The sequence below is a fragment of the Limulus polyphemus genome, unplaced genomic scaffold, assembly GCF_000517525.1.
Source record: "Limulus polyphemus unplaced genomic scaffold, Limulus_polyphemus-2.1.2 Scaffold1582, whole genome shotgun sequence".
NCBI classification, from domain to species: domain Eukaryota; kingdom Metazoa; phylum Arthropoda; class Merostomata; order Xiphosura; family Limulidae; genus Limulus; species Limulus polyphemus.
This window is the reverse complement of record NW_013667192.1, coordinates 205331-220073: the sequence shown is the minus strand read 5'-3', so window position 1 is coordinate 220073 and position 14743 is coordinate 205331. Positions and strand designations below refer to the sequence as shown.

The 14743-nt window shown below is 34.9% G+C and overlaps 1 pseudogene; it reads right to left on the bottom strand.

Annotated features, from left to right (window-relative positions):
• The window catches only part of LOC106464186, a 49527-nt pseudogene extending 41226 nt beyond the window's left edge, over positions 1–8301 (bottom strand).
• Positions 8302–14743: the final 6442 nt, after the last annotated feature.

The following is a 14743-nucleotide window of genomic DNA, read 5'->3' as shown; positions in this document are numbered from 1 at the left end:
TTGACTGTAAGTTTGATATATAAGTTGTTCGGGTTTTTTTCATCTGAAAAAAAGCGACATTAATTTCTTGACGACCTAATACTTTTGCGCGCGGTTTAATTCTTAAGAGTGCAACGAGTTTAAACTGAATGATAGAGTTCATTACAGAAAATGTTTGTACTTGTGGACGACATAAAGCCGAGCAAATAAAAAAGCTTTGAAAGATTCTATAGAGTATTTGGTCGTTTCATTTATTCACTATAAAATGAAACACGTAACGGGACACTTGATGTATGTTGAGTGTGTGTGTGTAGTTCAACACCACATGTTGTAGAGCATTTGAATAAAGTAGCAGTTGTGTGACTTGGAGAAATTGTTAGCTGCGTTTTGCTGTAGAATAGTTATCCAAAGCATTCAAAACTTAAGTTGTGGATGGAGATTAGTTAATTATACTGACTATCTGTGACACCTATATAGGAAGGTTTATCCGAAATGGTTTAATCAGGTCATGATTAGATCTTCATTGACAAGTGTACTGATAGAATTTATAGCAAGTCCAAGCAAGAGATGACTGTCACAAATATCTTATTCTTGACAGAAACCGTTTCTACTGTAAACGTATTTGAGATGATAGCACCGAACAAGGTGCCAGATACAATGAAGCAGACAGTCCTAACTATGGTGTATAAAACTCCTTAGAAATATAGTTTAGAGATAAAAACACCTCATCAAACTCGATACACTCAGCCCCAGCTCCATGAATACATGTTCAGTGAGTTATACAAATTACCAGTGAATAATCAGAGATTTCAAAGCCTTTTAACTTGGCAACACCCACAGCAGTTATCATATCCCAACAGGCGGTGTTTTGCATAGAAGGTACTTAGCTTCTGCCTTGATTTTAAGTTGGATAAATACTGGAAGAAGAAAGACAACGAGTTTCTGGCAAATTGTCAAATAAGAACAGAAAGGTCGATGACAAGCTAGGGTTGTAATTTCTAAGGCTAGTTTAAATGGAACCTGGGATGATTCTGGTCATCGACCTGAACAGGAGTAATGAGTTCTTTATAACACAAATGTATGGTGGTAAGGTTAGATCACCCTGAACTGGGCATGATTTTGTATGTATCTTTAGAGGTACACATATGCGTGGTTACATTTTTGGTGGACACTGGTACTAGCTCACTTTTCCAGGAAATTACAGTGTGTAAGGCACTATAAGTGAAACCACCAAAACTGTCAGTCAATAGTGACTTCAGTTTGGCTAATAGAAATAAATTATAGATAATGAAGATGTGTGACTCCAGCCTGCTATCAGGGCTGTCTCTTACAATGATAACAAACACATATAATTGCCCTTGTGTTTATAAGACTACATTGTTTATTTGGTAAAATAACTTACTCACTATTACATAGACACAGGTAATGCATTTATCTATTTATCTATTATTAATAAGTTAGTTTTCCTGCTTCAAAGTGAAACAACTGTGTCTAGTCTAAGTTTTTTATTACTTACACTTATTCACATTCTGGAAAAAATCTCCTGTTTTTGCATAGTTGGTCAGATAGAAATAATAGTTTTACACAATACATAGCAGGTTCACGCCCTCTTGACCCAACAAATATCATCTTCGAAAAAAAAAAAAACGTGGAATGGATGGGAAGAAATCCCTTATGAATAACAGTTAAAAATCAATGTTTGGCTTTTATTAAGTTTTGAAATTTCATATGTTTAATTAAAATTTTTATATGATTTTACATAAATAACAGCTATAAATCGTAAAAATATCCCAGTAGGACACTTAGCCAAGAAAAAATGGGTGATTATCAGTAAAACTAAATTTTATGTTATTGTTTTAATAAATGTGTACTTAGTATTAATTTCCTCTTAAAAAGTTTGAATGAATTAGAAAATAGAAATAGTTGGTATATATATACATATATACTATACCTGTTTTCACTAAGTTTCATAAGTAAGGATTGAAAAACTAAATATTTACTTTATTAGGTTCCTTCCCTCGAGAAACCTCTTTTTTAGGAACCTCATTTATTTATTTACTGGAAGATTGATTTTATATTATAATAGATGAATCTCCGAGCCCTAAAATTATAGACATGTACTGATATCCTAATCTGCACCACAATAGATAAGAGCAAAATTCTCAATGGCTCATAATATTGGATATTAGGTTCTGGTCTAACAAGAGCACTACTAACAAGTTGGCAAACAACGATTTATAAGTATAGTGAAATGATTTATTTTTGGGGGAGCATACTACATGTTTCGACAGAACATCGATCTGTCTTCTTCAGGTATTATGTTCCCCAAAAAATAAATCATTTCATTATGCTTATAAATTGTTGTTTGCCAACTTAGTATTATATTAGCATAATATATTTTTCCTTACTCAGATTAGCAAGCGCACTGTTAGTAAAGATATTTATAACAGTCTTTCAACAGAGGCAGTCAAAATAAAGTGCATCTGTCACCAGATATAAACTGTAGTCACCAACGGCTATTGACTTGCATCAAGATATAATAACTGAACAAACTCGTAAAGAACAACAAATGTCAGCCTATGTCTCAACTAACCAATTCATTCAACTACTTTCATCAATACTATGCAAAGGACATTAAGCACTGTCATAAGGCATCAATAAAACTTGGTTTTAATGGTTCTTAAAGCATGAATTGTGGACAAGAAGTGTGTGTGATGTGGTCTGAATATTCACGTTTTTTTTTTATGTATTGAGGGAAGAGTGTCAATATAAAGTAAAGTTACAGTAGCACAGATTAGATACTGTTAGTCCTTTATATGAGCAAGCAACGTTTAGAGTAATAACTTAACATAGTTGCTGATGTTGTGAACTCGGTAATGCTGCATTTCTACTATAATGAATGGAAGCTCTGCAAATTCGACAATGTAATAATCCATCATATTTGTGCCATCCATAACTGGTTCAAAGTACACTTCTGTCATGTTCTTTAGACAGCAAAATTGAACATATTTGGGCTGTACTTTACTGTTGCATTTTCGACCACAAACATTGTCATCATCTATGCAGCCCCTAATCTTTTATAAGTGGACTAAAATAAAAAAGACACCTTGCAATATTTTGTAGAGTCTAGATATTGGATAGTACTGTAGCAAAAAGAGGTACAAACCAATGTTAAATGACTAGTAAGGTGTCTTGTTAGTGTAATTCAAAGGTAGTAAATTATATATATATATACAATGGGCAACCCAACAGAGTACATGCACACAGTCGTTCATCACTTTACAACCTTTCAGATTATGGGCATTTGATTAAAAGGTATCCCAATGTGCTGTACTTGCTAGGTACAGTAGTATGAACGTTTTGAGTTTCAGTCTGTTAATCAATGTTTTAAATTTATCTATAACACCTCACGAGAATCGGAAAAGATACTCACAATAAATCCATGGTCATTCATATTTAGAATAAGGTTCTGCCCCATCATAGCCAGACCTATAAGGGCAATGTCTGCTCTGTAAAGTAAATGTGACCTTAAAATCAGCAAAATTATATGTTTTAATTATATAATACATATCTAGTTATTATCTCAACAAAAACATTGCAAAACAATTTACAAATGAATGTTTTTTCTCATTTTAGTTCTTTTCTCAGGCAAGTATGAGCATATGAAAGTTTTCTTGTGAAAAGTAAAAGCTATGCAAACATTTTCACTTCCGAATAAAATATGCAGTATTATATCTGATAAAATGATTAACACTTCTAGACCAATGCAATAGATTATTTGATAAATATACCTGGAAACTATTTTCAGAATATTCAGAAAAAACACTAAAATTGTGCCCCAAAAAGTGATTCATAAAACAAAAGATATTACTCCAGGTAACATTCAGTTTTATACATAGCACTCCCCAAAAACAATATGTTTGGGATAAAAATATCAATACATTATTTGTATGAATATCTTCTCTTAACAATGCCTCACTAACTTAAGAGTTGTTACATTACTATGTTGCACTAGACTTCTCAAAATTTAACCACAACGTCACTACATCATATTATGTTCTTTGAAGTATTTTTAATTAACATTAGATCTGTTCCATGTTCACTAAATGCAATGTTATGTTCTTAGTGTTTTATTTACATGATAATCATTTTTAACAGATCTGAAGTTTCAACTTTTTAAATTTCTCTATATTAAAGCCAGATATTGAAGACTAGCAATAAAACTTGAGTTACTTAAAGTTTCCCAAACATTTTAGCTTGTAGCATAAAATACATTTGAACTTGATTAGATAGGAAGAATACATGGGTTTTAGTAGTTATATCAAAACTATTTTGAATATACAAATTATCAAGTCATGTAACAACCACAGCCAATATAAATTCGCGATTAAACAAAATTTATCAGAACCGAGTTTTGTTATTGTTTGATGTTACGTAGGTTGTATGGTACCACCCAAAATTGATCATTTTTGAAGATGTATGTATCAGGGATTTAGAATGTCCAAGATGGAGATATCAATTGTACATAATGAAATTGGAAAACAAAAGAATATGAATCAATTTGGGGACCCTGGACTATCTAGAAAAAGACTGTAACATGTTGTATTCCAAGCATGATAAGCAAATAATAGTTGGAGACGGCTTGAATGGGTAATGAAGAAAACTTTAATATAAGTTTAACATAACAGCAAATGTACAACGTTTCGACAAGGTTTTTTCATCATCAGGTACACTTGTACACTTGTACCTGATGATGACAAAACCTTGTCGAAACGTTGTACATTTGCTGTTATGTTAAACTTATATTAAAGTTTTCTTCATTACCCATTCAAGCCGTCTCCAACCATTTTTAGTCTCAAAGTGGGTTCCTCGTCATCGAACATGATAAGCAAAGTTTGGCGTCTTGTAAGTGAGAAACCAGGAACACAAAGGCTAATGGCAAAAGCCATCCACGTGCCCCAACATAACCAAGAAGAATCCGTGTATAAAAAGTGACAAAAGTCATGTGTACACAAATTGCTTCCGCGATATATCCATTCAACCGTCGCAAACATCAAGCAGTCGCTAAATGAAATCGATATTCATGCAATTTTATTTCAAGACAAAGTGGTCAGACTGTGAAACAGAACACCTCTGGATTTTTGTGTGGTTGGACTGTTGAAATGGACACTAGATGAACTATGGAGAAGCAAGCAAGGAGTAGGGGTGTGCTTTTGACATTACAACTTTATGACAGAGCCTTTTGCAATGGAAACTACACTTCAGAGCTATTGCCAAGGAGTACGGCCGTCAGATAGAGTACGACCAAACATGGAAAAATGTATTGTAATAACTTGGTGAGGATCCAATATCATTTCAATATAACGACGTACTCAACTTCTAGAAATAGATTCAAGCCTTGTTTTGGTCCAAAGTCTAAATACCCATACATTGTTAACTGCTTCCAAAAATATTATTACACATATCAAATCACATTTCCACAATACCCATTGCGTAGTGGGTTCTTTCGAACACAGTCCTTTGAGATTCAAGTACAATATGTTCAAATTAAAAAACAAAAATTATGCCACTCGCATATAGTATACAACAGTCACTATAGATAGCACAATACTATGAATAAATTATTCACAAAAGTCCAAATGTAGGTGCTCTTAAACTTTTGCCTTTTCTAAATCAAGGATCCTTAGCACCATTCACCTTAATTTCATGCTTTACAACATATTGTACACATTTATATGTAATTATATATATAAATATATATCTCAGATGAAATTTAAGAGCAAAGAAACGTTTCAGTGAGGGTTATATAAACATGTGTAATGTATAAAAACAGATGCAGTACATATTCAAGTATACAGTACTTTCAAAAGCATTCACCCCTACCATTAATGTCACATTTTAATGAAATACAAACAATGTAAAAAAAATGTTTATGAACTTCTTTTTATTCAAAACTCTAATGATCAAACTTAACACTATATATGAAGGAGGTTGAATGTCAGCAAAACCTCCAAAGAAAATCTATAAATTGAAATGTCCTGATTGCATAAGGATTTAGCCCCCTAAATCAGTACTTCGTGGAAGCACCTTTGGCAGCAATTACTGCTGTGACCCTTTTTGGATAGGTCTTTACCAGCTTTGCATAATGGTATGGTGTAATATTTGCCCATTCTTCCTGGCAAAATGGCTCCAGTTCTGACAAGTTCGTTAGATATCGTTGATGGACTGCAATCTTCAAGTCTCGCCATAAATTTTCTATTGGTTTCAAGTCAGGACTTTGACTAAGCCACTCCAGGACATTCACCTTCTTCTTTTGATATCACTCCAGTGTGGCTTTGGTCTTGTGCTTCGAGTCATTTTCCTGATGAAATGTAAATTTTCGACCCGGTTTTAGGTTCTTGGATGACTCAAGCAGGTTTTCCCTCTAGGATTCGCCTTTTATTTTGCACCATCCAACTTCCCCTCAATCTTGAAAAGCTTCCCAGTCCCTGCTGATGAGAAGCATTCCCATATCATGGTGGTGCCACCACCATGCTTGACAGTTGGGATGGTGTTGACTGAGTGATGTGCTGTGTTGGGCTTGTGCCAGACGTGACGTTTTTAATTTAGACCAAAAAACTCAATCTTTGTCTCGTCTGACCACAAAACATGCTGCCACATGTCAGTAGTATCATTCAAATGCTTTTGTCGCAAACTCCATACGAGATTTAAGATGATTCTTTTCAGTAATGGCTTCTTTCTTGTCACTCGCCCATACAGGTCAGCTTTGTGTAGGGACCCGGATATTGTCGATGTATGAACACTGACTCCCATCTCAGACATGGAACTTTGCAAATCTTTCAAAGTCACTGTTAGCTTCACAGTGGCATCCCAAACCAGTTTCCTGCTTTTCCAGCTGCTTAGTTTGGAAGGGCGGCCTGTTCTGGATAGTGACTGGATGGTATGAAGCACATTCCACTTCTTAATGATGGACTTCACCATACTCAAAGGGATAATTAGCGACTTTGAAATTTTATAGTAACCTTCACCTGATCTGTGCTTCTCTACTACTTTATTCCTGACTTGTTTGGAAAACTCTTTGATCTTCATAGTTGGTTTGTCGTATCATTATGCGAGTTGAGGCTTGAACAGATGCATTTACTCTGAAGTCAAGTTAAACCACTTTCATTACACACAGACAGAGACCATTATACTAATTTTGTGACCTTTCGAACTAATATTTTGCACCTGGTCTGATTTAGGGTTGCCGCAGCAAAGGGGTTGAATACTTATGCAATTGATAATATTCTAATTTTCTTTACAAATCTAACATACTTACATAATATCAGCGTTTTTTAGATTTCTCAGTTTGAAATAGATCGCGTAGATTCTAAATATAAAGTCCCATTTGAAAGTTTCATGATAGCAAGCTCAGACGGCAACAAAATTTGGAAACTTTACAGGGGTGAATAATTTTGCAAGGCACTGTACTTGTATGTGTGTGATAATGTCTTTTTTTTAACTGTTCGTTGTATTGACTACGGCCCGGCATGGCCAGATCGTTAGGGCGCTCGACTCGCAATCTGAGGGTCGCGGGTTCGAATCCTCGTCACACCAAACATGCTCGCCCTTTCAGCGAGAATAAAAACAAAAAGCGTCACAAAGAAGTATAATAAAAGGTTGAGTACATTGTAGAAATAACATGAATATCCAATGAAATTAATAGATAAAATTTCTATATCTTGCATTTCTACTTTTCTGTCTATTTTTATTAAATTTTTTCTGCTATTTGAAAAGTGGGGTTCGAACTTCCAGAACCCCCACCCTTCTCTTCCTGGATCTGTTACTGGTTTGCGTGCCTTTTGCCAGAAACTGTTATCTTAGTATTACTTAGTTTAAGTGTGTACAAGATTGATATTTTGTCACACTGTGGTATTATTGTGTCAGTAAACTTTACATTCTTTTACGATTTCCATCATTGTATTGGATTTCGGCGCGTTGTAACCGATATATAGTGAACGTGCAAATTTAGTTGGAATACATTAGCTGGAAGATACGTGAATCTAGTTGGCCGAACGAAAGTGGTACAAGTGTTTTATTTATATTGGATATAATTCGTGTCAAGAGTTTCACCTTGAACAAATAAATTATGCAGGGACTTTAGTTAATGAATCTACTTACCAATTCGATATCTCTGAACCTGTTAAGTTTATTAAACTTCAAACGTCACCTCACGGTTTTTCATACATGATCCAAGCCCGAGATAGTGACGTCACATGTTCGTACTGCTTGTTTGTTTGTTGAACTTTGCGCAAAGTTACACGAGAACTGTTCGCGCCAGCCGGTTCTGATGCTGCTCTCGCTAGACCAAATAGTGAGATTTCAACGTCACTCTCTTACCGTACCCCCAGCCTCAAAGTGCAGAGCGCGAGTTTATTTTAGGGGGGGAGGGGTGACGGGATGCGAATCACGGTACACAAAACCCACAGTCGCGCATGCCAACATCTGGACCGCGCTTGGCCTATGTTTAAGTTTAATGTACACCATCTGCATTGATACTTATTATGTTGATAATGCATGTGTGGTATTCAGGTTTACTGATGTCTAGCAGATAACTTTAGAAGTATCCGCAAAATTCAGATTCTGGAAACGTAATGCAGATGACAATTTTAAACACAGACAGCAAATCTGAATCCACAATTATATTTTGCACTCTACATAAACTTATATTACAATAATGCAGCTGAATATAGTTAACACAAAATTATTGAATTACGAATACATTGTTTAGAACCATTTGTTTGTTTGTTTCGTGTTAAGTACAAAGCTACCTTAAGGACTGACTATCTGTGCTGTGCCCACCACGGTTATAGAAACCCGAATTTTAGCATTATAAGCGTTCTGACTAAGTTTAGAACTAATATCATGATAAAACATTCAGTTAAATCAAGTTTCCAGTTTGGGACCAAACTTTATATAATCTTTAGCTGCTATAAGAAAACACACAAGATGCCATGTTTTATATATCAATGTGGTCTAAGTTAAACAGTGCAATTTCCCACCAAATGTATCACTTCTCAATATTTCAGGCCATAATTCTTTATTAGTTGAAAATATGTACTCTTCACATTCGTGTACGTAGTAAAATACATGCAAACTGGTTTAAATATGCAACATAAAATACACTTATATTGTCGTACAACGAATGAATCCGTTGTCACATATTAACTAAAACGTGCTTGAAGTACATGACGTCACCGTCAACAGTTACACTAGTTTCCATGGCAACAGACGTCAACGTCAATCACGCTTTAGGCACGTGCCAAAGCGAAAACAAAAGCTACCATGCGCCTTCTTAAACAGTTAGAAGTACTCCAAGTCAAACAATATTATGAAAACAAGATAACTAAAAAAATTGCAATTTAAAAACCTGCAAACAGAGATCGTAAAAGAAGTAAGCAAACTAGAGGGGTACTAAGTAAAGCGCATATCTCCGCCATGCAGCATTGATCATATCAAAATATACTAAAATGTGTTCGTATGTCCGTCGTTATCAACGGACACAAACCATTTTTGGCAGGACGATGAGTAATAATATTCTATATAAGTCCACCCAGTTTCATCAAAATCCGATCATTTTTTGATTGAGTTATAGAGCAAAAATAGTGGGAAAATCGATCCTATATTAACAGATAGGGATTTTTTAGATATTCGTGACCTTGTTTGTGACCTTGAACTTTGACCTTTTACCCTCCAAAAACTAATATCTGCTAAGTTGGATCATACTCCAAGTATTTACTAAATTTCGTTCAAATTCATTCAGCCGTTTTCGAGAAATCTTGCTGACAAACACACATACACACACCAGGAGTGAAAACATAACTTCCGTCCATCTTCGGTGACGGAGATAACAAGGCTGGAGATACTGTAGACATTATTTACTCAAACTACAAACTCCTATTTTGGCTCCATGCTATTACCTAGAATTACATTTGGCGGCGTCAAATTAGGGATTTGTAGTTTGGGTAAATAATGTCTAGAGCATTTCCAGCCTTATTTCTTTTCTTTTTCTTTTTTACGATCCATATTTGCAGGTTTTTAAATTCCCAAGTTTTATTTATCTTGTTTGCTGGCTTTTTTTTATGTTCAACAATAGGCAAAGGATTACTTGATATGGTAGCTAACGTTATACATTGTAAGGATAATAAAAATAGCTTGTATGTAACTGATACGGTTCATGATGATTCACTGTAGCTATTGGCTATTTGATTGCATTAGTTCGAAATGTAAATTGTTAAGCTGAAACTGAAGATTTTCATGGAAATTTGTGTAAGATTATAGTGAACATTTCTTTTATTATGTAACTAAATTCTCTATATATAATGTATAGCAATGGGCAAATATATGCCTAGACTGAGACACAACCCTTACGTAGCGCGTATAAAATTTTACCAGTAGAAAAACAGCCTTTTCAAATAAAACATCTAAAACATTGCTTTAAGTAAACATTCGCGTCTTTTAAAGTAATTATTCTACAAACGTTTGTTTTTGTTTTCTTTGAAGTTAATCACAAAACTACACAATGGGCTATCTGTGCTCTGCCCACCACGGGTATCGAAACCCGGTTGTAAGTCCGCAGACATACCGCTGTGCCACTGGGGGTTTCTACAAATATGTGTAATAAAATCTTAATATGATGTGTATTGATTTTTTTTTACTTCTTCACTTCATACATAATACAAGGGTTGGCCCCTAAAAGCACCGATTGTATAGTTTACAAATAATTGAGTTTCTACATGTTAAAGTCATCTAATCTTCATCTACTATTGGCTGGTAATCCAATCCAAATCCAAATAACGTGACAGAAATTTAGATGAGTACAAATCGACAAACGGTATTAAGTATATCGGTCGCCGAAAAGTAAACATCTGGGGTGCTCGAAGATAGATTTATCTTTGGTTGGTAATTCCTGTTTCACCCTAAACTTAAGGTTTTTGAAAGGAAAAACAAATATTTGGAAGAAAGCTAACTTCAAGGGGTAATGATAACATCGTTTACATTAGAATTATGAAGTCTTTTAGCTTATGTAAAATATAGATGAAACAAATCGACTTTTCAACACACCTACGACCTTTGCAGTACCTTATTGATTATTCTACTAAAGGTTTGGGTGCAATATACCAAGTCTTTTTTGTTGTAGGCTGGCAATGGAATAATAATAAGAAGAATTACAAACGGGCCGTTTTGAGCTGATTTTATTTTCCTTGTAAGTCTAGCATGCGTGTTTTTTGTGTATTTTTATGTGTGTACATCCTTAGCAGTCAATAGTAAAGGTTCTAAGATGTTGTTTGAACTGAATACTTACTGTATAAGATGCTTTTCGCTCGAACTTACTGTTAAGGTTTTCTGAAATTCCTTGCGATCCCTATCATGAACGTAATCGCGGGTAGAGATAAGCAGAAGTGGACTATTATGCTATAACATCCGACCAGATGCCATTTTATGTCACAAACTGCAAATGACATACATATATATATATATATATATATATACACTGTCCAGTATAGGTGGCGACCAAAGGAAGTCAGTTAAAATTACTTTTGCCGTCATAAAGTAGCAACCAGCTTGAATCGCCATGTTTATCCCGGTAGTCTACCTGCCATCTTGGGGCCGTGACATACACGTTACATCAGATAAACATGAAAAACAAATAAAACAAAAATTTAGCAAAATTATATACATTTTGCCTGACTTATACAGTCTGTGTTAACTTTTCATGATATCAGATACAATCTTGCATAGCGACACAATACAAAGTCACGATGACTTATGTTCAAGATCGACCGAGCGAACGTTCGCTTAAGGAAGTTTATACCGCATGCCAAACTTCCCCCAAAATGTAACCTTAGGGCTCGGAAAGCAATGATTGTAAAGTCCTATCGGCATCTTTATCAGAATCTGACTGTCATAAGTAGTTGAATCCAAATGTAATTTTCCCTGTGATTTTCATCTAACAATCTTAGCTGTTCTAGCTTTGTATCTAGCGATCTTCGTTCTGTCTTCTGTGCATAAATACAGCTACAACGCACTAAATAGATCGACTGATTATTGCAAAATGCTTAACAAGTGTCTTTCTGCTGAATATATTTCGATAGATTGGAAAGTTAGGGTTACAACACTCTTTCAGTTGTCAATTTTTCAACAAACAATTTTCATAATAAAAAAAGTACATTAGTGTGTGTAGTAGTTAGTAAAAAAAAAACACTTTAAATAGAACAAACTTTCAAAAACTCGAAGTTAGGGAACTAGTTATAACACATTCGTGCGTCATCTTCAGTCTCGCGTTGTCTTCTGGCAGGGAAACTGGTAAACAACGCCTACGTGACAGGATGATTAAGGATACGACAATTTACAGAAAGCTACCTTGAGATATAACACACTCCAGTAAAGGGGCCACAGTACACATGCCCTTTCAAAGCCTTGATTGTTTTGTGAAGTATTGTTGAATAAAGACTGTTTCATTGTGTGATAAACTGTGTTTAGTCTCTTTCTTTTCTTCAGACTCAGTCGAAGTTAATAAAAAATCAGATTTTGCACCACAAAACGTTTTCTGGCGAGCATCCATTTATTCTACCTATTTATTCCTACCCGAATATTAAAAGTTAATCAGTGAATCTGAGAAGACCACAGAACCAAGTTTAACGTGCAATAATTCAATTAAATCCGCAAAATAATTATCTGAGATTGTATGTAACGCTTACTTGGACATTTTTTCGACATAAGCTACCAAAATAAATAGAATATACAACAATTAACATTTTATACAGTAGTTTCACTGATTACTTGATGTTCGTACAAGGCTCATTGGTAAAATGTTCCCGCTCTCTAGGTACGCTAAGAAAGCAAGTTTAATTTATTGCCGTTAACAAATGAGTGGTTTTAGTAATTTAGAGTTGCTTAAGTTCGATGAATTTGTTATGCAGTGCATCATAGTTTCTGAATTAAAGTAGTGTTACATGTTACCACATACAAAAACAGAGTTAAGTTTACTTAAGCTTTAAAAAAATGTTTAGTTTTAACAATTATTTTCTCCACAGACAAGTTTTGTATATGAAATGAAGAGATTTGCTAGATTATTCAACTCTTCAATATATGATGTTCTAGACAACTGGGCGACTGTGTCTCATGAAAAAAAAAACAAAAACTAGTGATTAACGGGGCGACCGTGTTCTCTTACAGAACTAGTGAGTAACGGAGGTGGTTGTGTTCCATTACAGAACAAGTGATTAAAGGTGGAGACTGTGCCCCATTAAAGAACTAGTGAGTAACGGAGGCGACTGTGTTCCATTAAAGAACAAGTGGTTAAAGGAGAAGACTGTGCCCCATTAAATAACTAGTGAGTTACGGAGGCGACTGTGCCCCATTAAAGAACTAGTGAGTAACGGAGGCGACTGTGTTCCATTATAGAACTTGTAAGTAACGGAAGCGACTGTGTTCCATTACAAAACAAGTGATTAAAGGAGGCGACTGTGTTCCATTACAGAACAAGTGATTAAAGGAGGCGACTGTGTTTCATTACAGAACAAGTGATTAAAGGAGGCGACTGTGTTCCATTACAGAACAAGTGATTAAAGGAGGAGACTGTGCCCCATTACAGAACAAGTGATTAAAGGAGGCGACTGTGTTCCATTACAGAACAAGTGATTAAAGGAGGCGACTGTGTTCCATTACAGAACAAGTGATTAAAGGAGGAGACTGTGTTTCATTACAGAACAAGTGATTAAAGGAGGAGACTGTGTTCCATTACAGAACAAGTGATTAAAGGAGGAGACTGTGTTCCATTACAGAACAAGTGATTAAAGGAGGAGACTGTGTTCCATTACAGAACAAGTGATTAAAGGAGGCGACTGTGTTCCATTACAGAACAAGTGATTAAAGGAGGAGACTGTGCCCCATTACAGAACAAGTGATTAAAGGAGGCGACTGTGTTCCATTACAGAACATTCCGAGGTTGTTCGTTTCTCAGTATCAACAGAATGACCCACGACTTTTATTTTACTTCTACCAAAGGTTCAAAATGCACATGGGACAATTCAAATAATGAGTATTCAACCATCTCAAAGCTCATTTCATTCTTAGTATATTTTTGTACCTTACGTAAAGTAATTTCACTTAGTGAGCATACACTAGAATAGTCCAATACCTCTAAGCTCCTCCTCCTCTCACCTGATTATCAAATCAATTTTATTACACGCGCAACAGCGAAAACGTGTACCTGTTCTCACACCATTTTCTTTGGATCAGAGAAGCTCTCTCCCCCTAGTGGCAGTGTTATACTAGAAGACTTATTGCACTACCTGCTTAAGTATTTCTTTTTCTGTTGCTTCTACATAATATCCATTTAACATCTTATTCCCTTCAAAATGAGCTTCTATGTTGACAAGGTGTAAACAATATCTGACAGACAAAGAAAAACTGATATCACATTAAGAAACATATGTGTTACTAGAACAGACTATATTAAAGCTTGTCTAGAGCAAATGAGAAAATATAAGGCAGAAATACCTATTTTTATTCAAAATATATATATTGAGAATATAAAAAAAAAGCTAAAACGGGATTGAAAAAATAACACCGTACAAAGAAACCAATATTGTAATGTGCTATTTTCAATCCCATTTCAGCTTTTTATAATCTTCAACCTGCTTAAAAATATATTTATATATAATACATGGGCATTAAAATACAGCACTTGTATCGCTATATATATATATATATATATATA